General features: G+C 46.2%; 1 protein-coding gene across 4 annotated transcripts in view; it reads right to left on the bottom strand.

Moving 5' to 3' along the window:
• EXD3 (exonuclease 3'-5' domain containing 3) overlaps positions 1-27,353 on the bottom strand; it is a 2,855,457-nt gene that overhangs the window by 2,640,723 nt on the left and 187,381 nt on the right. For 3 of the 4 annotated variants that reach the window (XM_085610760.1, XM_085610799.1, XM_085610771.1), the window contains exon 2: positions 16,399-16,465. The exons of the other annotated variant lie outside the window; for it this stretch is intronic. The gene's annotated coding sequence lies outside the window, so the exon portion shown is untranslated. The remainder of the gene's footprint in view (positions 1-16,398; positions 16,466-27,353) is intronic. 4 annotated transcript variants of the gene reach the window in all.

The following is a 27,353-nucleotide window of genomic DNA, read 5'->3' as shown; positions in this document are numbered from 1 at the left end:
AGCCACAGATAAGGAGAGGTCATTTTGAAGGAGGCTCATCTTTAAGAAAAACTGTTTATGAACTGAACACGTCTCTTTTTAAAAGTAAAAATATACGGCATATTAATTTGGCTGGAGAGAGTTTTTAATTCTTCACTCTTTCCCCTCATTTGTTAATCGCTCATTTCTCCATGCCATCCCCTTTTTTCTACTGCTCTTCCTTCCTTTCATTATCATCGTCTCCCTTGTGTACCATCTCCTCTCTCTTTCACCCCTTCCATCTTTTAGTCTCTTTCCTGCTCCTCAATCCCCTTGTTTGTCCTTCGATCCTCACTCTTCTCCTTCATTTCCTCCTGTCACCCCCTTTCCCATCTCACTCCATCAGTCAGCCTCCTCTCACTTTTCCCTCCTTTCAGTGTCCCTCCCTCTCATCTGTTTAATAATTTCCGTTTACATCCTCTATTTTCTGTCTTTTCCCCGCTTCTATCCTTCACCTGCCCTCTTTTCTCTCTCCTTTTTCCCTTCTTTTCTTTCATTCTCTCCCTCTTATTCCTTTCACTTACTTCTGCTTTGCACCCTCTCTCTTCTGTCGCTTTCCTCCTGTCACTTCCCCACTCATATTCCCCGTTTCTCTCTCTTGCCACCCTTTTACTCTACCTATCTAGCCTTTCTTCTTCCTTGCCTTCCATTCTTTCATTGCCTCTTTCTCTCTTTCTCTATCCACCAATGTCTGTGTCTCCTCCTCTCCCTTCTCTGTCTCCTACCCGCTCTTTATGTTCTCCCCCGTCACCCTCCCCTCTCCCTGCCTTGTAGGGCTTCTAAAAGCCCATAAATTGCCCCGACAGGTGCATTTGCCTGACACTGGGAATACCCTTGGCTTTAGCAGTTCGAATTTGATCTCCGTTGAGAGCTTTTTAGATTTGACAATGCTAAGACCTTTTTTTCTGCTAAACCTCAGGTGTGATTAAATTATAGTTGTAGCAAGTAAAAGCGTCACCAGTCCTGAATGAATGAGCGGTCTGCAGCATGTGTGCTTTTTAGGTTTCGCCTGACCCAGCGCATGCGCTGGTCTGGCGAGACTTATTGAGAGGGCTCCAAAAAGTGCTACCAGGCCAGCCTAGAGCTACAGTGCATGTGCGCGGGCGCGCGCGCGCTGCGCTTGGCCTTGATTACTTTCGCGGCCGCTTTGATGTTTGATCGCGATTGCGATCACTTGCACGGCCGCTTGGCATAGCCAATAGGTCTCGCTTTTGGGACCTTATAAGTATTTAGTTATACAACTGTTGCATGGCTAAACACTTCGAAAGTCCCAAAGGCGAGACCTATTGGCTATGCCAATGCTTGTTTGTTGTTTTTACGAGGCCGCCGGTAAATCACAGGCAGGTTTTCCCAAGCTGGCCATTCATTTTGGATTGATTTACAACTGTTAATGAATTGCATCACATGCCCCTCGCACAGAGAAGCTACCAGCTCCTAAATCACAGGCCCAAGATTGTTATAGTATTTTTTAGGGGGGGGGAGGAGGAGGGGGGCATATTTATTGAGCCTAGCGTCGAGGCATGCATTTTGGCCACCCTGAGAAATGAGTGAATACTCTTCAACGGGGAGCTGGGTTTGATGGCTGGTTAGATATTTTGGGACAAGAGTACTGGGCCTTTCACCGTGAGTGAGGCAGCTCGGGTCTAACATAGGCTGTGATTGAATACAAGTATTCACTCTCTTTTGTGTTCAGTGGCTGCCTTAGTAAGATTTTAACACCGGCATTTACATATTTTCTGACCCCGATTCAGTCTTTCGTGGATCCTGCACCCAACAGGTGGGACCCTTTACACCTCAAATAAGAACACAGCCGAGCCTGCTGTACTTCAGAAAAGTAGTGATACATTATCTCTCATCTACAATTCAACTAGTTTTTGAACTCTTAAGCTTTTGCACATATTTTATCACTTAACGTTACCTTCTCACAGTTTAGGAATCACCATTGAATTCTCTACATTCACCCCAGAATTACTATTGCTTTTTGCAAAGCCTTTCTGAACATCTGCGCTATAGAAAAACAACAGATAGTACATTTTGTCAATAATTTTTTTTGTTAATGGAAGAGTTCTCATACACAAACGTTTTTACTTGTGGTCGCAGTGTAGCAAACCCCAAACACAGCAGCTTCATGCAGTTGTGAATTTTTCACAAGTTTGTGAAAGAAATTTCGATGCTCCCCTCCCTCTTTCACCATCATTAAGTCTAACACATATCAATGATGCATCACCATGAGGCGGATTGCTCTCAGTTCTTCCTTGTTTGAATTAAAGGCCGAGCTCAGTTCTGTTCATCATCTTAATCATCTCCCACCTGGTTATCTGTAACCAGCAGGTTTTCACTATTCCCTGTAGGGTAGACAAGGGTATATACACTCCTGCAGATACCTGTGTGTCTGTGAACAGTCTTAAATCTTCTGGAATGTCCTTGTAGTGAGCCCACCAAAATAACCTGCATTTCGTTTTACATGAGCCAGACGCAGCAAGGTTGTCTTCTTCCTTAGCAGGTGCTGGTACAAATCAAACCTTTCTTCTCTGGGAATGACCAGGGTCAGAGTGTGTATGGTGACTAGGGAACAGAGCCTGCTCTATCCGGGGACGAGCTGAGTGTAGGCAAATTTGCAGCACTGGCGGTAGAAATACATTAGCGTAGGGGTGCCCCATTACATATCAGGAACATGCACAATCATGCCGCAGGTCTAATTCATGCCAAGTGGAAGAGTTCCTTTACCTCTGAAACACAAGGAATACAGTGTAAGCTTCCATACAATTAGGGGTTGGCCATCCCTTATAGCCAAGTGTATCCACCCACCTCGGTATCACAGATTTCCTGACATGGGGTGATCATGCTCTCATTTGACCCTCCCCCTGCGACACATTCCCCCTTTTATCCTTTAGCTGGTCGGTCCTACACAGGAATTCCATGTCCGGGGTTCACTTGTTGTTAAAGAAGACTGTCACTTTACACTAATGGCCACCTTTGAACCACACATGGAAGCAGGAGCTCACGTGTTTGTGCATTGAGTTGGCGGTTTTACTACCTCCAAGAATCTCTACTCTGGGAAGTCTGGGGCCAAACAGTATCCTCCCCTATCGTGCCCTTTCTACCCATCCTGTCTAGCTCAGTTTAGATATCGCTAGGCTCGGTGAAAAGATAGAGAGCCGTTAGGTTGGTTTCGTATCAGGTCAGATTCACTACTACTCTGTAGGCTTCTACTTTGATGGGTTGGATTGTGGCCCTAATTAAGGATTGGTATAAGTGAAGAAGGCATTTTGCTTTTTCCGGGGGCTACCTCTTGGAATAAGTAAAGACTGTCTGGGCCTACTGCATGTGGTATCAGTGAACAGACGTAACATGACCTGGCTGATGTCTGGGAGCCCACTGCAGTTATGTGCTGATACTACGTGATGTGAAAGAGGGCACTGTATATTGCACGTGGGCTGGTAGAGTCTAGTTTGGTGTAATAATGACATGGGAGAGATCCCTGTGCAAGCGCTGTGACAGTTTTTAAACTAACTCCATTTGGCCAGGCAGTTCTTTAGCAGTGAATAGGTGTGGCAGAACCCAAAACAGACAGAGGGTACATAGAAGTACAATAATACATAACTTGTTATTGAGGGTATTCAGGGAAGGCGTCTGTGATCCTCTGGTGATTGGGGTTTCCCTTTTAACAGTTGAAACAAAAGGTTTGCAGTGTTAGTTCATGGGGGTTGGGGGTTCGGCGTGAAATGTTTCTGCAGTACATCAGAGAGGTGAACCCATGCATTTTTCCCCTCCACCTTGAGGACCGTTGGTGTTGCGAAGACCACCCGGTAGGGTCCCTCAAACTTGGCGTGTTTCCACTTCCTTATGACGGTACAAATGTAGACTTCTTGTACTGGCTGGGGTGGTTGATATGGTAGCTTGGCTGTAGTGTACGTGGGGTCCAGTGGTTAACCTGTTTTGATAGGAACTTAGCGGTTTTGGTTAGTTCTGAGAGATATACATGTAAATGATCTCCCACTGCTTAGGAGCTAGCCTCAGAGCTTAATTTGGTCCAAGTTTTTGGGATGGGCGTCCCTATCTATCTACCAGTCCGATTCTGGTGTGATGTGAGATGGTGATCGCTGCTCGGTGTGTTTCTTAGGGCGAATAAGGCTAGGGGCAGAGAGTGGAGAGTGGAGCCACTTCTTATTAAGGCTGGTGCAAATGTTACTTCTTTTTTTTGGTTTTAAACCGGCAGCGGAGTCTCTCAATTGCTTTGGGGGTGGTACACTGAGGCAAATGTATATGTTATGTCTAGAAGGCTACAGATGTGAGTGGTTAACATGGTGTTGACTAAATGTTTCCCACTGTCTGACTGGATATCGTCTGGTACCCCCCCACACCGGGGTATTACTTCCCTGAACAGGAAAGCTGCCGCTGCCCTGGCGTGTCACTGCACACAGGGGCCAGCTTTGATCCACCTAGAGTATGAACAGACTACTACAATCAGATATCGGTAGTTAGCACATTGATCATTCATGTCGATGAATAACACCTTAAAAGGCCGGTTGGTCTTGGGATAGCGGATGCTATGACCTGAAGTGTAGGTTTGGGCGAATATAATTAGCAAATGCTGCATTGTTTAGATACATTGTTACTGTCTTTGTAAGACTGGGGATGAACCAGTCGCTCTGAAGTTCCGCTATCAGGTTTCCTTTTGCTGTGTGTGCTGGTAGGTGTAACTGGGGAAATGCTATTTCGACTAGGATCTAAAGAATAACTGGTGTTCCCGTGTATTTGTGTTGAGTGTGTGGTCCGTACGCAGCCCCTGGCTTCCCATCGCCTTTTCTCAGCAGGCAACGCCGTTTCCTGCAACTTGCTCAGGTAAAGCCCTGCTGTTTCTGTGAAAGGCTTGTCTTGAGGAGTTTTCGTCTGCTGCTGAGACGTGTCTCTCCCAAACTGCACCATAAGCTGCCCTCTTTGCAAACTGGTCAGCTACTGCATTCCCCCGTGATACAAAGTCTTTGCCCCCGGTAAGAGTGGCGCATTTCACCATGGCCATACATTTATACAGGGTCAATGCGCTGGTTAACAACTCCAGGAGGTCCCTGCGTATGATGGATGTACCATCTGATTTCAGGAAGCCTCGCTTTTCCACCTTCCTATACTAGAATGCACTGTGGTGGTGACATATGCCCAGTCTGAATAAATTGTTACAGTTTTCCTTCTGAAGGTGTGAGGCTATGAGCAATTATTACTGCCACCCCTATGTGTCTCACCACTGTTTCTTGTTCTATCACAGAGGACCCGTCGATGAACAGTGCCTCACTGTCTAGGATGGGATCTTCTTCTGCCTGGCTGTTCCCATTGGGGTGTACTGCGCACACTCATAGATCTCCTCCCCTCTCCCGAACTTCATGGGCTAAAAAGGGGGCCAGGTTTACTAGATGACACAATTTTATTTTTAATGATGGTCTAGAGAGCATCAACTTGGAGCCTGAGACCTGTTGCGTAGTTAGCATGCTCTTGCTCTTTTGTATGACAGCGAACAGTGAGTGCTCTGCATACAGTGTCAGCAGCTGTCCCATTACAATGGGAGTGCTTTAATCATCTGCAAAAGCTGCTGCCACCAGAGCCTGTTCACATGGTAATTGACCCTGCATGACTAAGTGCCTGCTGTAGTATGCAAGGGTTTTGTGTCCCAGGGGGTACTTCTGTGTCAGAACTGCTGACATGACTCACCCATCATTGTGGCTGAATAAGAAGAATTCCTTATTACAGTCACGCGTTTCTAACACAGGGGAGCTCACTATCTCTGGTTTGAATTTACAGAAGGTATCGTGCAATCTGAGCATCAACATCAGTTTCTTGTAGCAGTCTTTTGCCTTTTTCATGGCCTAGAGTAGGGGGGCGATGTGCGTGCTGTAGTCATAGACCCATTGGCTGATGTAATTACACAATCCTAAAAACTTTTCCATACACCTTTTCGTTTGCAGTGGTGACATAACCCTAATGGAGTCCGCACGTTACGGTGTGACCAGTCGCCGATTGGCTGCTGAGATCAGTTGGCCTAGATAGTTAACCTCATGATGTACATACTGCATCTTTCCCTTCTGTACTTTGTGGCTCTTCTCAGCAAGTGCAGAGAGGAGAGCTATTGCACCCTGACGACATAGGACTTCAGATGGGCTGCATATCAAAATGTAATCTGCATAGTGTATCAGGGTGCTGCTTGAATGGAAGCTAGCAAGATCTGTCCTCAGTGTTTGACTGAAGCTAATGGGGGATTCAATAACCTTGTGGTAGTGTCCGGTATAGCAGCTGAACCCCTCGAAATGTGAAGGTGGTCAGGTACCAACTGTCGAGGTGCAGCAGGATGCTACAGAATACGTTTTTGATGTCTATCGTGGAAAAGTAGCTTGTGGCCCAGCGTATATTAGTTAGGTAGATTATCGGGTCTGGCACTACGGGGAATTCTGGGGCCACAATGTAATTGAAGGGGTACAGGTCCTGCACTAGGCACCAGGTCCCCCCCTTACTCTTTTTTGACCGGAAAGATCAGCGTATTGCAGGGCGATACATCCACATGGAGTACCACTTGATTGATTAGTGCCTGGATTGTGGGTGCTATACCTTTGTCAGCTTCCTTGGAGAGCAGGTACTGGCACACTCTGGGTAAGTTCATGGCCATTCCTTCCTGCAACGTTATCCTTATGGGTTCAGTGGTATTGATGAGGCCCACGTCATATGGCCCCATCTCCCATAATTACGGGGGCACGGCTGAAAAGTCTTGCTCCTGCCATGTTGTCCGTGCCACCATGGGCAGCGGGGTCCCATTTTGCAGCTCTACCCAGACCTTAACTGTATTGACAAAAGCCATCTGTGAGGCTCCTGGGCAGTACCTGAACAGCAGATCATCCGCTACATCCCGTACACTGATGATGGGTGTAACGAAGATGACACACACGCACTTGGTCAGTGGCCAGCAAGACCCCATAATCTAGCCATATTTCAACGGCCTCCAAGCAAAACTTTACTTCTGCTTAGAGTTCAAATTCATGATGTCCCTTCCGGGGGAATACAAATTCCTAGGGCAGCTGAAACTTCTGTCCTAGCCATTATGGGGCGTTAGCGACAATTGTGATGACAGCATTAGTGAAAGAAGTCAGTTCAGTGGGCGACACCCTCATCGGCCAGTCTGTGTGATGGGGGCGTTTAGAGACATGAGTCTTAATGGGGAAACCCCAGGGTTCGAGCAGGTCATTGTACCATCTTCTGAGCAATGAAAGGTCACGTTTAGTTTGGCCATTAAGTCTCTTCCTAGGAGGCTGGTTGGGGATGAGGGATGATATAGCAATTTTCCCTTTACGTAGCTGCCTCCCACATCCAAGTCTAGGGGTTTGTGAAGGGGACCCTCATAACAGTACTAGGGAACCCCTGAGTATCCATAGTCCTTGGATAGGGGGACAATCCCTTCTTTTAGGGATTACTTGGTTGCCCCCGTGTTAATCAGGAAACTGTAGGGCGTGTTTACTAGTACCGTTACAGTGGGTTCCTCCTCAGATCGACGTGTTACCGATAGCACAGGCATGTGAGGGCGTGCGTGCGTGTCTCAACACCTAATGCAGGACCGACCCTTGCTGATCCCAGGCTTAACTACTTCTGAGATCGGGGGGTGGAATTGGGACCAGGTCCTGCCTTTGTGAGTTTTCTGTACTACTTCCTCAGGTCCTTCAACTACATACTTTATCTTCTCTGAACCGCTGCGGCGGTGCCCTCCACCTCCAATCAGTGACGTCGCCTTCTGTGCCATTGTGGCTACAGCGGTTCTATCCAGTGCCACCGAGGGAGTGAGCAGTAATTCTGTCCCAACCCCCTTCTCCACTCTATCTTCTCTTTCTTTCTTTGACATGCCTTTTCTCCCACCCCACGAGGCATTGCTGCATGTAGGGGGGACCCACAAGCTCCTACTATTGGGGGGAGTGGAATATCCTAATACGGTGGGGAACTGGTGCGAGGACCTCCATATCTGCATATGGTGAGGGAGGTGCTAACGCTTTGCTTATGGTCTGTGGTGCAGGATATATTTGATCCTGGCCTCCTCAAAGATGGCCCATAGTTCTAATACTGCCTCTCCCCTGTTCTCCTTTGAACTGTGTATTTAGTTTGTATGTGTGCTCTCATATGTTCAATTGTGTTACTATCAAAAGTTCCCTCCTTCAGCCAGGGAAGTGTGTTGCTTCTTCGTGTGTGCGTGCCATTCTTGGCAAAAGTTACTACGTTTTTTAATTTGTGTGAGGAACCCGGTTTGCATGTGTTTTAATGGGGAATCCATGATAAGTCTGGTAGTTTTAGTGGACAACATACACCTTAGCTTCTTTTTGGGGAATCTTTGGTTTTGATCTTATCATAGGGAAAAATGCACATGGTTTACTTCTTGTAATTGCATTCTATGAGCTCAGCGCTATCTTCAGATGCAAACAATTCAATATGAACATTTCATCAACACAAATAGCAATGCATGGTAAGGGTTGCACCATAGGTAAAAAAGTGCAATTCTCAACAAAAACAGTGTCTGAACGATATTGACTTCTGGCGTCAAATACAGTTTGTGAGAAATAGCAGCATCCTCATATGAAACATTGAGTATTCAATGAAAAAAAATGTATTTAGGACAATCTTTGGATCAACTTTTGTATAAATACAGTTAGCAATAATTAACAGCACCAAAAGATTACATATACGTTACATCAATCTCAACAAAAACTGACAGATTTTTTTTTTTACTTTGTTAAAAATGTCTTAGCTCGCTCCTAGCTAGGGAACAAAGGTAATAGCAATAGTTGGCAAAAAAGAGGAAATAACTGGAGAAACCACAGGACCCTCTTTGCAACACACAAGTTACACCTGGTTTCCCAGGTCCAAATCTTCTACCCTAAATGTCCTATTCACACCCTGTATCACACCCAGGGGCCAAATGTACCATCTGTATCACGCCCAGCGGTCCAAGTGACAAAAATCTCTCACTCCTTTCAGAAACCAACAGTGTTAAGAAACCGGTGGCACTAAGAAACCTTCTTAGACTAAAAATGAAGATTGGGGTGCCACCTCCACCCAATCAGGATAGCTTTATCACAAATAGCATCCTGGGAGCCTAAAGGACTATACAATAAATATTCACGTTTCCTAGAGTGATGACTATAGAAAAAAGGAGACTAACTTGGGATTGCCTTAGAGGGTGTCTTATGACTACTTAGCTTGGACATATAAAATAGGTAATATGCCAGATTCTGTCAGTGGTAGGGCGCTCAGGTTATCTTTTTACGCTTCTTCCTTCTGATGTCGTCTCTTACCATCTGTGACGGCTGGTTCATGACAGACCTCCAGTCTGTATCCAGTACAATGAGCTTGCAACCAAGATTGAAAGTTGGCCCAAACTTTCGGGCCAAGTAGCTAATCCTGTCAAAGTAATTATTCTTGTACGTGTGCCACAGCTCCTTCGAAACCCGCAATAGAGGAAGTTTCACTACATTTATGGGTAGTGGAGTACAGAAAACCTCTGCCCTAACAAGTGCTTTTGTTCAGATCTTGCCTGAAAGCACAACAGGACACAGGATGTGTGGGGATGGACAGGTACCAGTTCTTTGTATACATTTTAAAGTCCTTGACCATAGTCATTGATTTACCCCTTCGATGCTCATGACGGAGCGGTTCCGTCATGAGCATCGGTTGGGCTGTAATCATGACGGAACCGCTCCGTCATGAGCACAGCCCCCGGGGAAAGCGCTGGCGCTCCCCCCCTGGGGCATCGATCGTGACCCCACAGAGAGGGATGGCAGCGGAAGAGTTTCCGCTGCCACCCCCGAGCCCCCCCACACTTCCCCATGACGTCAGCGCGCACAGCGCGCGCCGGCGTCATCAGGAAGCGCTGAGACGCCTGGAAGCCATTTGCTTCCAGGCGTCCACAGAGGGAGGGTGAGTGCTGTGTGCTCCGGTGGGGCGGCGGGGGCCTTTTGGAGTGTATTGAGGCATCGGGGGAGAGGAAAGAGTATTTCCTCTCCCCTGATGTCTCAATACAGGGCATTCCTGCTCCACGATCGCGCACAGCGTCGCGATCGTGGAGCAGGGATGCCCCACTAGACACCAGGGATGTGTGTTTTTGTATTTGGGAAGCGACCCCTTGGGCAAGGGTCGCTTCCTGGGCCCCTATAATGCATTGAAGACTTTTCTGCCCCCTCTGGGGGCAGATCGGTGTTATTTTTTCGCCGTTTCTGCTCCCAGGGGGGGCAGAAAAGCCCACTAGACCCCAGGGATGTAAATATTATTGTAGGAAGCGACCCCTTGGGCAAGGCTCGCTTCCTTTGGCCCCTAAATTATTTGAAGACTTTTCTGCCCCCTCTGGGGGCAGATCGGTGTTATTTTTTCGCCGTTTCTGCTCCCAGGGGGGGGGGGGGGGGGGCAGAAAAGCCCACTAGACACCAGGGATATAAATATTATTGTAGGAAGCGACCCCTTGGGCAAGGGTCGCTTCCTTGGGCCCCTAAATTATTTGAAGACTTTTCTGCCCCCTCTGGGGGCAGATCGGTTTTATTTTTTCGCCGTTTCTGCTCCCAGGGGGGGCAGAATTATCATTGTAGGAAGCGACCCCTTGGGCAAGGGTCGCTTCCTAGGCCCCCTAATTCATTTGAAGACTTTTCTGCCCCCTCTGGGGGCAGATCGGTTTTATTTTTTCGCCGTTTCTGCTCCCAGGGGGGGCAGAAAAGCCCACTAGACACCAGGGAATTAGTTGAAATAAAAATAGAAGTGACCCCTCGCTTCCAGGGTGCAATTTGTTATAATATGTATTTGCCTCACCCGCCCCGGGACTGAGTAGCCTTTTTTTTCCTGCTGTTTTCTGCCCCACCTGGCACACAACCCAATTGACCATTTGGGTAGTGACATAGCATGTTATAATGTTTATTGTTATATTTTTTGTGAATTGCACTTGTAATGGGTTATTTTTTTTTTTTTAACTTTTTTGTTCTAGGTGAAGGCTTTTCCTCTTTTCAGTTTGCCGTTTTGTTCTGCTGTTTGATTAGTTTGGTAAGAGACTTTTTTTTGTACAATGTAAATGTGTTTGATTTCTCTGCCTGTTTTTTTTTTTGCAAATGGTGTAATAATAGCAGTATGTTTGGTTTTTGAGTGTCAAAAACTTTTTGCATTGGTGCTCGATGTGTATTTTGTTGCCTTGTGAGTAATTTGTTTTTTTTTCTTCTTTCTAGTTTGATATCGTTGGTTTTTGCTGTGTCACTGCAGAGTTGGTTTCTGGTGAGTGCAGATGTCTCTTGTAATTGGATTGTATAGTTTTTGAGTACATTGATCTTTGTGTTAAAGGTACACATTTCTTTACTTACTTGGTTTGCACAGTGTTGGTTCTTGTTGACTTGTTTGTGCAGTCTTCTATCTTAGTAAGTATAATGGCTAGCCGCAGGATTACTGCTCAGCAGGTTGTTGGTTTGCTGTTTGAGTCTTCCTCTGACCATGGTTCAGAGACTGACTCTGCATCTGAGGGAGAGGAGGCAGGGGACGATTCTGGCAGTGAGTTGTCTCTCCGTATGGAGTCATCGGATGATGAAGATACTCTTAGTGCGGATGAAGTGCCTGTGTTAGAGGAGGAGACTGATGTACCGATAGTGCGGCAAGAGGCATCTGGGCTGCAGCCTGGGGCTGCAAGGCTTCCCGTTGGTGTAGTGCGGCAAGAGGCATCTGGGCTGCAGGCTGGGGCTGCAATGCTTCCCTTTGAAAGTGATGACCTCTGGGTTGCCCCTGGCATGGTGCAGCCGGCATTGCCAGAGTTTACTGGTGTTCTAGGGTCTAGAGTGAATACTGAAAACTTTTTGCCGGTAAATTTTTTTCAGTTGTTTATGGACGATGTGTTTTTGGCAGAGATTGTTGAGCAGACTAATTTGTATGCCGAACAGTTTTTGAGGGACAACAGTGCCAGACTTAGGCCCTACTCTAGAGCTACCCGGTGGACTCCCACAAATGTTGAAGAGATGAAGAAGTTCTTGGGTTTAACTTTTTTGATGGGCTTGCTAAGGAAGCCATCAATGTCTTCATATTGGTCTAGCAGTCCCTTGATGGCAACGTCTATTTTTCCGGCAGTCATGAGTCGTGACAGGTATTTGCTTCTGCTTCGGATGATGCATTTTGTTGATAATGGTTTAGCGTTGCCACGAGATCACCCTGACTGTGACCGTCTTTTTAAGATTAGGCCTGTCCTTGATCACTTTGTTGATCGATTTTCTGAGATTTATGCCCCTGGGAAAGAAATTGCAGTGGATGAGTCTTTGGTGTTGTTCAAGGGCCCTTGCCTGCCGCGGGTACTTGGGCCTCCCACACAAGTGAGACACCATTTTTACCGGGAGACCTGGGGGAACGCTGGGTGGTGGTAAATTTGTGTGAGCCCGGTGATGCCACAACTTTCCCACCCCAAAATGTGTGAAAAAAGTGATTTTTTCAGCTAAAATTGAGGTTTGCAGGGGATTCTGGGTAAGGAAACGTTGGGGGATCCACGCAAGCCATACCTCCCTGGAAGCTGCCGGGTGTCTAGTTTTCAGAAATGTCTGGGTTTGGTAGGTTTCCCTAGGTGCCGGCAGGGCTAGGGTTCAAATACTACAGCTAGTCACTTTGCCAAAAAAGGGTCATTTTTCACTGCAAAATTGAGGTGTGACCAAGTTGCGTTTTGCGCCGTTTCCTGTCACGGGCACTAGGCCGACCCGCACAAGTGAGGTACCATTTTTCTCGTAGGACTTTGGGGAACGCGGGGTGGGTGGAAATTTGTGGATCCACGCAGATTCCAGAACTTTCCATCCCAGAAATGTGGGGAAAATGTGTTTTTTTTGTCATTTGTTTACGTTTGCAAGGGATTCTGGGTAACAGACCATGGTGGGAGGCAGTCAAGTCACCCCATCCTGGATTCCCCTGGGTGTCTAGTTTTCAAAAATGTATAGGTTTGCTAGGTTTCCCTAGGTGCCGGCAGGGCTAGGGTTCAAAAACTCCAGCTATTCACTTTGCCAAAAAAGGGTCATTTTTCACTGCAAAATTGAGGTGTGACCAAGTTGCGTTTTGCGCCGTTTCCTGTCACGGGCACTAGGCCGACCCGCACAAGTGAGGTACCATTTTTCTCGTAGGACTTTGGGGAACGCGGGGTGGGTGGAAATTTGTGGATCCACGCAGATTCCAGAACTTTCCATCCCAGAAATGTGGGGAAAATGTGATTTTTTTACGTTTGCAAGGGATTCTGGGTAACAGACCATGGTGGGAGGCAGTCAAGTCACCCCATCCTGGATTCCCCTGGGTGTCTAGTTTTCAAAAATGTATAGGTTTGCTAGGTTTCCCTAGGTGCCGGCAGGGCTAGGGTTCAAAAACTACAGCTAGACTCTTCGCAAAAAAAGTGTAAATTTTCAGTGTGAAAATGTGGTGTGTTCAGCTTAGGTTTTGAGCCACTTCCTGTCGTGGGCACTATGCCTACCCACACAAGTGAGGTACCATTTTTATCGGGAGACTTAGGGTAGTTCAGATTTGTAAAGCAACTGTTATTACCTATTGATTTTGGATGCATTTCTCCCTTCCAAATGAAAGACATTGTGTAAAAAAAAGTCATTTTGAAAAATGACCAATAATTGTCATGCAAGTATGAGTATTCCCAATTTAGAAAATGTGCAAATATGCACTGTTTCTAAACTCTGTAATTTGTTCCCATTTCAGAAACACATAGGTGTCTTTCATACCGATTTTTCCATGTATACATTTTCCCACAATAATTGCTATATACCCGGAACAAAAAAAAAAAACCATTACAAAATGCTGCTCAGTTTTTTACTCTGGGTTCGTTGGGCTCTTGGTGAACCTACAAGTCCTATATATCCCCACAACCAGGAAGGTCCAGTGGATGTAACGGTACATTGCTTTCTAAGAGATGTGATAATTAGAAGAAGTTACAGGTGAAAACGTCGACTCAAAAGGCTGCTTTTTTCAACTAATTTTTAATTTTTCCTATATTTAACTGGTAGTTTCTATAAAGAAACCTTGATGGATCTACACAAATGACCCCTTGCTGAATTCAGAATGTTGTCTACTTTTCAAAAATGTATAGCTTTCCAGGATCCATTATTGTTTTTGTACCCATTTCTACCATTAACTGGAAGGAGGTTGAAAGCACAAAAAATAGCAAAAATAGGGTATGTCCCAGAAAAATGCCAAAACTGTGTAAAAAATGTTGGTTTTCTGACAAAATTCTGTCATTCCCTAAAAGCTGGAGAAATGGTGATTTCAGCCCCACAAACCCTTTTTTGATACCATTTGCAGAGAAAAATCCAGACGCTTTCATTTGCAGCCCGTTTTTCCCATTTTTCACAAAAAAAACAAAATGTTGCTGTATTTTGACTAATTTCTGGGCACCCTCTAGGAGAATCCACAAACCCTGGGTACCTTTAGAATCCCCAAGATGTTGGAAGAAAATGACGCAAATTTCGCGTGGATACCTAATGTGGTCAAAAAGTTACAGGGGCCTAAGCGCGCACTACCCCAAATAGCCCAAAAAAGGCTTAGCACAGGAGGGGAAAAGGCCTAGCAGCGAAGGGGTTAAGTGTTGCTCTTCTCAGTAAACATGCTGAAATTGGCTTGATCCATGTCCAATGAGCACCTTTCCTGCGCCATCCAGTTGATGTGAATTTCATCAGACACATTAAATTGGATTTAAAATTGCTTCTATAGTAAGAGGAAAGCACAGAGGGACAGGCAGGGGATAAGGAAGACTGCAGCACTGACTACTACAAAACACTACGGAACACACAAGAACCTTAACGGCTACATACACATAGGGGGACCTGAGCATCCCTCATGTACCAAAGCACTCTCAAGCACACCTATTACAACCAAAAGGAGTTAGAGGACCCAGTCATAAGATATTGCACGGATTGCCACAACTACAGCTGCTAGTTAGCCTTAAGAAAATAATGTACTCCACAACTACAATCAGTTTGCATCAGCTGTTAGCAGAATAATGCATGGCCTTGGTGCGTACCAACCATGCTAATAGATGTAGTTCTTCGGGTGTATCCCTATAACCACAACATAGTTCAAAACTCTGTTGGTAAGGAACAGATAATAGAATATTGATCACTTGCCAGGGGACTAGCAGGTACTATCTCTTCATAAAGGGTGTGTAGTCCGTGACAATGCCCTTGGACACAGTCATGAATTGTTGCTCCTCTCAGACCACATGCTAGGACTGGCTTGGACCAGATCCAGATGAAAACAGATCTTGGTCAGCAATGAGGAATAGGATGGGACCTAAACACAGAGGCTTGGGCATTCAACTTTATATCCATATACAACAAGGCTATGTCCTAATAAATCTTTCTGAGAGACAACAGAGAAAATGGTAACAAGATAGTTAAGCCCTGGAGAGATTCATTAACTATCTATTGCTAAGTAGCTAAGTGCTATGTAGCAGGAGGTTGGCTGGAGAAGGATGCTGGCTAACCTGTGGCATCTAACCAGGCAGCACTGCACATTAATGATCAGAGTCTTAGTGAACCTTCAAAGCAAGAGGACAGAAAAGTTACAGTGCTTGGTGAGCATTTTCTAATTTTAGCTATGTGGATGTTCGTCCTCCAAATCTCCTGAATCTGGCTGAATTGATAAACTGGTTTTATGTGGCAGCACTCAGACATGTGCGTGCCCAATACTACCAAAAGGCAGTAGAAAGAGAGTCTAGAGTAAGACCATGAATTGTTTTGTGGATAAGATACAGACTTGAACCGCGTTCTCTTCTTGATGGAAGTTTTTTTGTAATATTATTGCTGTTGATGATCCGGAATAGGAAAAGATAAATTGGATTTATTAATTTCACTGGAGAACCCTTAATCCATGGACTTCTAATCGGTTAACACTAAGCGTGCTTCCAGCTTATATGAACTGAAGCAGCCGATTGCCAGTGTCGACTAGTAACTGTTCATTAGTAATTTATTAGCAAAAAGCTATAATATATAACTTTTTTTAAACGGAATTAGGGTTCCAATAGAATATATTTTAAGAAAGTTTTTTTTTTTGAAATCGCATTGAAGATCAATAAAATGCAGTTGTACAGTTCTTTCTTCCAAAACTGTGCACCACAATTTTAACACCCAAGTTCCTGGGGAACCAATCGCAAAGACCAGTGAATGTTTAACTTGAGCACTCTTATTTGGAGCATGTGAATTTTAGCTCGCCACACGAAATAAAATGCTTCTCAGGATAACAAATTGTGTTTGTATGCCCCGCTCCCCCCAAAAATTTAATTTTTAAAGAAATCAGTCTATAACCGACAAGTGAAAATAGGTTTGTATTTAGTAGCATTTAGCTTAAACATTTTAAACACCGAAATCAACTTACCTTAGCAAAGAAGTAGCACCGAATGCACAAATGCTTAGGAAATATATTCGATAAAAACGTCCACTTTCTGGAAAGAAGAAAAAATATAAGCTTTTTTTTTTAAACGGGGAGAGATGGTAAACGTGTAGAATTCCCAATATTTGGAGTGCAAAGAATGAAATAAAAGTCTTCAAAATGTTAAATTACTTACCGCTGTGAAGCTTACACACACCCTCCCCGCACCCCTCAACCTCACCCTCGACCGGTTCCAGAACCAAAGCTATGTTGCCCAAGCATGGGTTGGATCAGAGCACATTTACATTCCATAGCATTTAAACTTGGAGGCTGGGCAGCGCCACATGCACCTATATTGAAAAAAACTTGAGATTCCTCCCTGAAGCCCTCCTCTGTGTCCAGTCCAGACTAAAATGCATTACATTTTTTCTATGTGTTATTAGAGACCAAGAAACCGCGAAACGTGGTTTTGTGTTATATGAGTGGCCATCATTGCCAGACTTCTATCCTTAGACCGTCACATGGACATTACACACTGCACATTCAGTATTCATGTGACTTTTCTTGCCAAGCCTGAAGATGGGAATACAGCTTTTCTTCCAAATATTTGGCACTTTTCCTATGAAAGCAAGTTGTCAAATTAACTTTTTCTATTGAAATATTTAGCATTTTTACAGTCTTCGGAAAAGTGCAACAATTTAATACCTCTATTTGTCGACAAAGTCAACTAGTGAAATCCAATCGTGTTTCAAGCGTCAATGGAGTATGTGGCCCGTCTCTCTCAGAGTTGAAAACAAGCACTAGCAAAGCCAATGAAATGAAATACCAGCATTTGTAAACCGCACAGCTACCTCCGGAGATGTGTCCCGGCGCTGGGGGCCGTCGGGAAGATTAAGCGAGCTACATGGTGCTGGGCTAACCTGCCGCCAGCACCGGGAATCGAACCGTAAAGCCCGTGGTCCGGAGTCAGGTACCCTGGCCGCTGCGCCACACCTCTTCCAATCGGTCTTGCCTATGCGAGACTGATTGGCTTTGGCAATGTGTTTTAGTCTTATTGAACACCTGTGTGGCTGCTGGTCAGCATGGTTAAACGTAAGTGGATTGGGATGGGGTAGATTGTAATGGGGTATATTGGAGTGGGAAGATTGAGGTAGATTGTGGGGGGGGATTGGGCTGGGGTAGATTGCGTAGGGTACACTGGAGTGGGGTAGATGGGAGTAGATTGGACTGTGGTAGATTGGAGTGGGGTGGATTGGAATAGGGTAGGTTGGTATACATTTTAGTGGGGTAGATTATGGTAGGATGGGTGCGGTAGATTGAGTTGGGGTATGTTGTAGTAAACTGGAGTGGGGTAGACTTTAGTGGGGTAGGTTGAGGTGGAGTAGTGTAGATTGTAGTGGGCTAGATTGAGTAGATTGAAGTAGTTGGAGTGGGCTAGGTTGGAGTAGATTGGCATGGGCTGGACTGGGGAAGATTTCAGGGAGTATATGGGAGTGAGGCTGACTGGTGTAGGTAATAGTGAGATGGAGTGGGGCAGTTAGGGTAAACTGGAGCAGGGTAGATTGGATTGGGGTAGAATTGGGTAAATTGGAGTTTGGTAGATTGAAGTAGGTATGATGGGGTAGACTGGAGAGAGGTAGATTGGGGTAGTGTGGTGGGGTGGATCAAGGTAGGATGAGTGTGGTGCCTTTGGCTAGACTGGGGTAGGGTAGATTGGAGTGTGGTATAGTGAGGTGGCAAAGGTGCGGTGGGGTAGATTGGGGTGGGCAGATCGAGGTAGATTGGGGTTGGGGAGATTGGGGTAGGATGGATGGGGTAGATTAGGGTAAATTGGAGTGGAGTAGATTTGGGTACATTGGATTGGGGTACATTGGAGTTGGGTAAAGAGGGGTAGATTGGAGTGGGGAAGATTGTGGTGAGGTAGATTGGGGTGAGGTAGACTGGTAGGTTGGAGTGGGGTAGATTGGGGTGGGGAAGATTAAGGCAGATTGGGGTGGGGTATATTTGTGGGAGCTTCAATGGGGTTGGGTAGATTGGGGTAGGATCGGGTGAGGTAGATTTGAGTGGGGTAGTTTGGGGGAGACTGGAGTAGATTGGAGTGGGGTAGATTGAGGTAGGTTGGGTGGGTTAGACTGGAGTAGATTGGAAGATTAGAGTGGGGTCGGAAAGATTGGGGTATATTGGGATGGGGTGGATTAAAGTGTGGTAGACTGGGGTGGGAAAGGCTGAAGTAGATTGGGGTGGAGTGGATTTAAGTAAATTGGGTAAGATTGTAGTAGGCTGGGTAGGGTAGATTGGCATGGGGCAGATTGAAGTAGACTGGAGAGGGGTAAAGAGGGGTAGATTGGGTGGGGTAGATTGTGGTGAATTAGAGTGGGGTAGATGGGGTTGACTCAAGTGGAAGTAGATTGGAGTGGAGTACATTAGGGTAGATTGGGTGGGGTAGATTGGTGTAAATGGGGGTAGACTACAGTGGGGTAGATTGGAGTGCGTTGGGTAGGGTAGATTGGGATGAAAAAGATAGGAGTGGGGTACATTGGATGGGTAGACAGGAGTGGGTGAGATTGGGTAGTATGGAGTAGTTGGAGTGGGTTAGATTGGAGAAGACTGGAGTGGGGTAGATTGGGGTAAATTGAAGTGGCATAGATCGGGGTCGATTGGAGGGAGGCAGATTGTCGTGGAGTAGATTGTAGTGGGGCAGATTGGGGTAAATTGGAGTGGGGTACATTGTGGTAGATGCAAGTATGGTAGATTTGGGTAGGTTAGAATGGGGCAGGTTGAGGTAGATTTTAGTGGTGTAGATTGTAGTGGGATAGATTGGGCAGACTGGAGTGGACTAGGTTGGAGTAGATTGGAGTGGGGAAGACTGGGGAAGATTGGAGGGGGTAGAATGGGGTTGGGTAGAGTGGGGAGATTGGTGTATATTGGAGTGGGGTAGTTTGGGTAGACTGGAATAAATTGAAGGGGGGGGGGTCGATTGAAGTGGGGTTGATTGGAGTGGGATAGATGGGGTAGACCAGATGGTATGGATTGGGTGGGGTAGACTGGAGTGTGGTAGATTGGGTGGACTGAGTGGGGTATGTTGGTGTAGGATAGTTTGGTGTAGGGTAGATTGAGGCAGATTGTAGTGGGGTGGAGTAGGGTAGATTGGAGTGAGGTGGAGTGGAGTGGGGTAGATTAGAGTGGGATAGAAGGGGTAGATTGAGATTAGAGTAGGGTGGATAGGGTTGGGGTACATTGCAACAAATGGAAGTGGCGTGGGTGGAGTAGGGTAGTTTCAAGTAGGGTGAAGTGCGATGCATTGAAGGGGAGCAGTAGCACATGGAGGAAAGGGGAGAAGCAGTGCCACGAAGATGGAGGAGCAGTAGTGCGATGCAGAGCGAGGGGCAGCGGTGCCATATGGTAGCGTGAGCATTATTTCTGATGAAGTGCACCTTCCGCTCCATTATCAACAGCTGGGTAGCCAATTTGTTTTGAAAAGTGAAAAAATACTTCTCCGGCCCAGGATACATTCATCCAATTGCAGGTCAACATAGAAAACACCAAATATCTAGTATCAGATGTGTGGCAGCTGTTTTAAATGTAGTTATTGCAATGAAATATATTCATTTTGTGTAATTTTTTGTTTTTCCATAAAACTTGTGTTGCTCCAGGTGAACAACTGGAATATTGAAAAATTCTGTTTCACTGCAGATCTGCTTCATTTCTTCTTACTAATCTGTAACTGCAATGTAGAGAAGTTGCCATGGGCCTCAATTGCTGGTTTAAAGCTGCTCCTCCTTTACAATTGTTTGTTAGCCACACCAGCGATATGTTTGAAAGTTGCTAGTAGACGGCACAAAGTACATGGGTAGTGGGCCCTGGTTTTCAAAATCACGCTCACTTTAAAATCTTTCATATTAGGGCTCTATATACTGTTTTGTTTAATTTTTGCTACAAAGGAGCAGGCGGGCAGATGTTATTGCCACCATGAAGGCAGTCTTAATGGTAAGGAGCTTAAGAAAAAAATTGTACAAGAGCTCAAAGGGAGCGCACATCAGGATCGTCAGGACCAGATTAAGTTACCACTGAAGCATAAAAAAAGGGAGAATGAAGAAACATGTGCTGCAAATCTTTAAAGAACCTATTTACAATAGGGGATCGGAATAAGGAAGGTTTGTCAGGTAACTGCAGATATAGCAGAATGGTAGCCCTTAACAGTGCCCAGAGCAGAGCTCTGCTGGACAAAGTAAAGAACAAAAAGAAGAACCTGAAAGAGTGGAGCAGAAAGAGGATCAACCTGTTTCTCTGCACACCATGCCACAAACTTGCCTCAATGGCAGGCGTATACCATTTTGGTGGATGGACGCCCGTCTGTCAGAATAATATTGCAGACTTCGGGTGGAAGGTCAAAAGATGTCAACTGTCACCGCTCAATCTCCATACAAGATGGTAGAGCTTTGACAGTTTCAGGTGGAGAACACTCTCCTACTGCTGCAACACAAGATCCCCCCCGAAGGGGCAGTCTGTGAACTCGGGCAGGAGTGGTACTGGAGGCCTGAGCTCCACTTACGATGAAAAGCGTCTCATAGCGAGAGTTGCCTTGGAAACTCCAGCGGGCAGAATTGCTGACACTGCACATTCTCAACAGTGGTGAACAGATCTAAACAAGTCTCTCCCCACTGCAGAAAGAGACCTTGTACCACCTCTGGATGGGGACACCATTCATGTTCTGCTAGGCATCTGCAGCGGAGCTCGTCTGCACTGGTGTTCAGAGAATCCACTAGGTGTTGAACCACCAGGAATATGCCCTTCTGTTCCAGCCATGTCTAGAGACGCAGGGCCGCTTGACAAACGGTCTATGACCCTCCCCCCCACCCCACCCTGTTTGTTGCGGAACACCTGCGCTTGTCTTCCCTCAATTGAGTGTAGAAAGGCTTTAAATGCCAGCCAGATCATTCAGAGCTCCAGAAGGGTGATATGGAGTCCCGATTCCACCGAGGACCAGAGGCCTCTGATTTCCACCTCTCCAAGATGGCTGCCTCATCCCAGGAGTGACTACTGTCACTACTGTCAGATCTGGTTGGGGTAAGGAGAGGGTCTGTCGCTGAACCAATCGCGGTATGTAACCACCACTGAAGATCTTGTGCAGTTCCCTTCAAGATCTGGACCATGTTGGAGAAATTTCCCTGATGCTGTGCCCACTAGAACCTCAGTTCCCACTGAAGAGCCCACATTTGCCAGCTGGCATGCGTCACAGGCAGGATGCAAAAGGCCATGGGGCTCATCAGCCTCAGAGTCAGTCTCACCGAAATCCAGGATAGAGGCTGAAACATTGGTATCATAGCCCAAATATCCTCGACTCACTGTTCAGGAGGATAAGCCCGAAACTGCATCTTTTCAAGAACACCTCCAATGAAAGGGAACATCTGAGATGGAGTCGAGTGTAACTTCAGCACGTTGATAGTGAACCCCAGCAAATGCAGGAGGTCCGCCATAGTCTGGAGATAGGAGCCGACAGCCTGGGGCGAGACCTGCCATCAACAGCCAGTCATCAAGATGGGGGGGAAGACTGGCACCCCTGATCTCTGCAGATAAGCTGTAACCTCGGCTATCACCTTGGTGAACACCCAAGGGGCGCTAATAAAGCCAAAGGGGAGCACGGCGAATTGAAAGTGATCGTAGCCCTCCGTGAACTGCAGGTAACGCCTGTGGATTGGCAGGACAGGAATGTGAAAATATGTGTCCTGCAAGTCCAACGCTACCATACTGTCTCCCGGGTCGAGGGCACACAACTTGAGCAAGCGTCAGCATTTTGAATTTCTACTTCAGGAAGAAATGGAAGGGCGCAGACCTAGGATAGGACAAAGGCCTCTATCCTTCTTGGCGCCAGAAAGTGGCGGGAATAGCAACATGACCTTCTTCTGGCATCAGCAGCCTTTCTATGGCTCCCATGGTGAAGAGGCCCATCACTTCTTGGCTGAGCAAGGTAAGATATTCCTCCATCAGCCTGTCGCAAGCAGTGGTATGGTAGAGGGGGAATCATGAAGTGGAAGGAATAGCCCTTCGGACAATTTGAAGAACCCATTGGTCAGAGGTTATAGACCTCCAGTGTGGCAGGTGATGGAATATCCTGCCCCCAATGAGGGCCCATGATGGTAAGATGGCAAACTATAAAAGTTTGGATCCTGCATCTGCCATGGGGTGGGGGGGGGGGGGGAAATTCCTGACCTCTGGCTGCCCGATCCATGAGGCCTATGGGTATCATGTCCTCGGCAACACAGAGGCTGGAAAGCTTGCACGCTGCAGTGGTTGGGAGGGTGCAGGCGCAACTGGAAGCCCCTTCTGTGGCCATGAAAGGAGTGAAAGGCTGATTGAGGTTGGCGAGAGGCCATAGGAAGGACCGAGGATCTGGCCATAGCCCTGCTGTCCTTAAAGCACTTCAGCGCTGAATGCACCTGATCACTGAAGAGTCGGGAGCCATCAAAGGGTATGCCCATAAGTGATGCTTGGAAATCCCCCTGAAAGCAAGCTGTCCTCAGCCAGGCATGGCACTGTAAGGCCACTGTCGATGAAACTGCTCTGCCTAGCTAGTCGGTGGTATCCAGTCCACATTTAATCATTAACTTAGCTGCACATCTCCCTTCTGTAACAACCTGGGAGAGTATGGCCCTGGCCTCCTCCGAAACTAAAGGCAGCATCCGTGCAAGCGAGTCCCGTAAAGCATGGGTGTAACGGCCCAAAAGACATGCGAAGTTCATGGACCGCAGTGCCAGACTGGCAGAATAAATCATCTTCCAAATGTGTCCAGTCTCTTGGATTCCCTATCCGGGTGGGGGGGGGGGTGTGGGGGGGGGGGTAGGGAATGGGCCAGGATTTACATGGAAGGTTGAGGCTTGGACCACCAATCTCTTCGTGCTTGGGTGTTGTATGAAGAAATTGGGGTCCCCTTGGGCAGGGCGGTGGAGACGGGCAATCATCCTGTTCAAAGGAGTCCCTATGCTGGGCTTGTACTAAGCCTGGGCGGTAACTCCACAAATTCACAAAAACACTCTGCCAAACTACACAGAGTTCCGGGAGCGGTGGAGTGGGTTACCTCGTGCCGTTTGCACTGATTTTTAATGCCTGGTGTTTGTCCTGCACTGTAAAATCAGAACAAACAAAATCTCGCACAGTGCAAGAGGGCGCTGCTTCTTTCTTCTACTAGAGCGGCAGCTTCCTCAACGTGAACAGAAGGTTTCTCAACACGAGCAGTAGCGACCATTTGCGACAGCTCGCATTGAGAAATCTCGCAGGGAAGTGGTCTAGCATTGGATTTTGCTCGCTCTTGCTCGCCAACTTACAGTTGTGGAGCACAAGCGAGGAAAAATCTCCGCTACATGGAGCGGAGTTTTTTGGAACTCCACGAGCTCCACAGAGCGGGAAAAACTATGCAAACTCCGAACGGAGTTCACTGCCCAGGTTTAGCTTGTTCCATATCACAGACAGAACATCAGTAGGGGTTTCAATGAATTGGAGAAGTGGTCCTGAGATGGGTCATTCCTGACTAAAGCACCTCTGTCAATACAGTCTTGAATGCCACAGAGGTCAGGTTAAGGTCTAGGACCCCAGCCGCCCTTCTCACCACCATTGCAAAGGCTGCTTCCTCTTCCATAGCCACGGTAGGGGGGGAAACATGCCAGTTACCTGGTGAAGTGTACAATCCACTGGCCTTCAAGTCCTCACAATAATCCATTTGGGAATCTAAAGGTTGGTATTATTCAGGGTCCAGCCATGCCACCCAATCCTCATTGAGTGGCAGCCTATAGGAATAGGGCTCAGGCTCCGGCCTGGAAGGCATGGCTCCAGTCAGTGCCAGAGTCAGACGACACCCCTCTAGCACCATGTCGGAGTCGGGGATCAGAATGGGGACTGCGGCGCTGGGAGCATCGGCATCAGAACAAGCGCCAGGGGAAGGTCGAAGGGATATGGTCGGCGCCATTTCAAATCCATCCTTCGATCCAAGGAACCAGACTGGTGCCGGAGCCTCCGGCGTGAAAACAGTAGAGGCCCAAAGGCATGCTGGTGGGAACTGGCCACTTAAATATGAGGTCCATGGCCTCAAGACTCATGAAGTTGAGCGGGGGTCCCTCTGGCTTCCAGAAACTCGGGGAAGCATGGAGCGGATCCATGCACTGGCTCAATTGCGGAGCCAGGTCTTGAATGACAAAGCTCCCTCGTCTCGTCAGCTGACGAGGCAAAGTCAAAGACTGCTTCGACTTCTTACTCCTCTTCTTGCTGTGGGACTTACCCAAGTGAACAGAAAACGAGTGCGATAAAGACTTTGAGCTCCGAGACCGATCCTGGGACCTGGATGGAGACAGTCGGGGCATCGCACACCGAGCCACCAGGATCTTGACACACCAGTCTCTCAAGGCCTTCAGATTCATCGCGCAACAGTCGATACAGGTCTTAACGTCGTGGTGAGGCTCTAGACACCAGAGGCAAACAAGAGGCAGGTCCAGCACTGATATGGAGCGCCACAGGGCTTAAAGCCGGCCTTATTAGACGACATTCCTGCCACACCAAGAGAAAAACATCTCAAAAGAGCTTTGACAAAAGTCGGCACAAGGTTAGTCAAAAAGTGACTAGGGGTAGCTCTCTCCGGATGTGTGCTGACTGTTGTGGAAAGAAAAGAACGGACGTAAGCGCGCTGGGGTAGCGCCTATATAAGCACCAAGCATGCCACTTACAGCACGCACACTGCCACGCAGAGCAGATCAACGTCACCTACCGGCGCACAGGGTTACTGCTCACGAATAATTTCCTGATCCAGTCTTACGCCTGGGAATAATCGTACCTTAAGGAAACTTTGGCTTGAAGGCTCTATCAGATTGAAGCCTCTTTGAAATGTTCCTGGGGGAGGGGTTGGAGAACCTTGTGTCCACATTGGAAGCAAATTCTGTACAACTACCCAACCACAGTGACCATGCCCACCCTACAAAGGTTAATAATGGCCTGATGGAGGAGGCAAGACACATGCGGGGTAGGGTTCAGGGTCCGCCTGTAAACTGGAACACCACCCACAGCCCCATTCATTCTCCTTTAAGGCAGTACACCACATGAAAGTCACACGCAAGACCACATACCTCCACAGAGCATTAGATTTGATTTGATCACAATATACTGATTTAATCAGGGAAAATAGCGTGTGAAACAGGTAATAAGTTATCGGTCATAAAGGATGTGGAGAATAGCAGAATGAGATCTGCATGACTAGAATAAAAGCATTTTAAAAGCACTTGATTTTTAGCATATTTTACATTACATGGTTTTAGAACTCTGGTTTGGGAGCAATCTTGTTTTCTTCCCAAAATGTGTCCTATTCCCACTGAAAATGTTTTCTGCTGGTCAGAAAAACGCTTCTGACGAAGCAAACAAGAAAGAAAAGCGAAGTTTGCCTTTCACGTGTTAACAAGATTGCTGTGAGTGCTGTGCTTGGGGAGAGGCGACACTTATAGGGCTTCGGAATTTAGATCTGTAAATATTTTAAATACTCCTGAGAACTCAAACAAAAATGTTCAAACAGAACCCTTTTCCTACAAACAATTATCTATTGAAAACGTGTTTCCCACATTGAGTTCGAGTAAATGATTAAGAAGTTTTTTTGTTTTTTTTTTTAAATTGATGAAGCAAGGAGCAGGTAAGGAGGCAAATACAGTGCAGGGCTACCACCTGGTGGAATTTACAAATATTGCACCCAGGAATTTTTCTAGGCCGTTCGGGCAGCGAATTCAGCAAATATTTTTTTCTGCAAAGCTGTAAAAGAAAATGTCAACGTCATAAATTTGGTTTAGCGTATAGCGACAATGCGTACTGTTTTCCATGGGCACGACAATTGGATTGCAATTTTTAGTAATGAATGTATAGTGTGATGTCAGTAGCGGCTCTAAACGTGAATTTTAAAGGGGGAGGGGCACAGGTCAAACTGTCTGGGCAACCTGCAAAGGTTATATATATGACACCATATGATTATTTGACTTGTGTGTACTATATATATGAGAGAGAGAGAGAGAGAGACAGAGCACAGAGATTTCTATATATACATACAAAGTCAAATGTAAACATTTTAAGCAATGCTTGAAATGAAAATATAAAAGTGCATGTACTCACTATACCATAGGATCTGTTTGTTACTGAGAAGTTCCAGTATTCTCCCATTAAAAGTATTGCACACCTTCTGAAAAATACTGGTATTCTTCCTTGATAATTAAAGTAGTACAGGTACTGAGTACCTGCAAGTACCTGCCCTTTAAATCACGGATTTTAAGCAAACAATTATTTGAAGTGAAAGGTACTGGAACAAATTAATATGCGTGGCAAGGAGCAGTGTTTGTTTTTCTCCGTCACCTCTTGCCCCATTCAACATCTGGGCTGGAGGGACACAAGAGGGGCCAGGAAAAATAGAGTTGGGGCACAGGCCCCATCTGGACCCTCTCTAAATATGTCCGTATTTAATGCATCTTAGTAACTTTAAAGGTAAGCTCTCTTTTACCACATGGCAAAATAGTTTGCTGTGAATAGATTACCCATCAGGAACCACGTTGATAATATTAGTAAACTCGAATTGAATGAATCCTCTTGTTTGTCTCTTTAATTAAACAATATGTGGCTACTTGCTCTGTACTTTTCTAAGTAGTATGCTTCATTTATAGAGAAATATCTGCAGATTAGTTTTTTTTAATTTAAACACTTATTTGCTTACATTAGCATGGTTTCCTTTTCTCCTTATTCAGATCCAACATTCCAAACTTGCAGAAGAATATTGCTGTAAAGTTCTCAGGTCCACTACTGTTTGTCAAAGATTCCAATACAAGAAAAGGCATTTGGTTTGTGATAACTAATCATTCTACTCAAGCTCAACAGTCTTGGAAATTTTAGGGTTTATACAGGGTCACCACAACGTTCTTTTTGATGAACCCTATTTTTGCTTGGTATAGAAC

Source organism: Triturus cristatus, chromosome 1_2 (assembly GCF_964204655.1).
Source record: "Triturus cristatus chromosome 1_2, aTriCri1.1, whole genome shotgun sequence".
NCBI classification, from domain to species: domain Eukaryota; kingdom Metazoa; phylum Chordata; class Amphibia; order Caudata; family Salamandridae; genus Triturus; species Triturus cristatus.
This window is presented reverse-complemented; position numbering and strand designations above follow the sequence as displayed.